The sequence below is a fragment of the Lepus europaeus genome, chromosome 5 (assembly GCF_033115175.1).
Source record: "Lepus europaeus isolate LE1 chromosome 5, mLepTim1.pri, whole genome shotgun sequence".
NCBI classification, from domain to species: domain Eukaryota; kingdom Metazoa; phylum Chordata; class Mammalia; order Lagomorpha; family Leporidae; genus Lepus; species Lepus europaeus.
Window position 1 is genome coordinate 34526971 of NC_084831.1, and position 990 is coordinate 34527960.

The following is a 990-nucleotide window of genomic DNA, read 5'->3' on the forward strand; positions in this document are numbered from 1 at the left end:
AGAAAGCTCATTAGAAAATACAGTTAATCCAAAAGAAAATATCACCATCCCATGCATTCCTACCGTCTAGCTATAACCATTGGTACTAACAACTTGCTAGATACAACCTTCCAGGCACTCTTCTAAGTAAATCCATTTAAACAGCAACTGAAGCATGGTTTTTGGTAACAGGCTTTCTTTTTTCTTTTCCTTGATAATACTCTGGATGGATGATTGCTTCTTAGCTTCTTGGCAAAGATCAAGCGTAGAAACTGTTCTTACTGGTTTAATATCTGATACATCTTTTATCCAAGGACAATATAGTAAATGGATTTTTGGAGCAAGTAGTTGGAGTGGGTGTTTGCTCCATCGACTCCATGCTCCGAGCTGGTATTGCAGTACCTCCAGGAATGGTACACCCCTGCAGGCAAACACAAAAATTAGCAATAATATTCTAGATGTCTGTGTCACCCAGAAATTCTTCTGAAGTATTGTTAGATTTTCGGCATTTATATGGTATTCACTCATGTGACCGTCCCATGAGTAAATCACTAATGCTGAACATGTAGGTTGTTCTGATGTTTTTCCAAACATTTATGTGGTGTTGGCCATTGTGGTGTTCTAAGAGCTTTATATCTGTTAACTCATTTCATCACTATTGCAACCTAGTGAATTAGATACTACTACTACCCCTGCTATACAAAGTAAATCCAGAGAGGGTAAGTGACTCGTCTAAGATCATACAGGTAGTGAATGAAGTCACAGGCCTGGTTGAAATCCGGACAAACAAGGATCTGAGGCTCTGGGCATAACCCCTACACGCTGCTGTATCTTGGTGCTTCTAGGGAACGTAACCGCAGCTCCATCCTTGTGCACATCCTTAGTCATGTCTTTGTTCTAAGTGGAATGACTAGGTCAAAGGATACGCACATTTGACAGTTTAAAGATTCTTTTTAGGGGCTGGCTCTGTGGCTTAGTGGGTAAAGCCACTGCCTGGGACGCATATGAGCA

General features: G+C 40.8%; 1 non-coding gene across 1 annotated transcript; it reads left to right on the forward strand.

The window, feature by feature from the left end:
• The first annotated feature begins 212 nt into the window (after positions 1-212).
• On the forward strand, positions 213-403 carry LOC133761384 (U2 spliceosomal RNA). The gene has a single exon (XR_009866179.1). It is a non-coding gene; the product is annotated as a U2 spliceosomal RNA (small nuclear RNA).
• Positions 404-990: the final 587 nt, after the last annotated feature.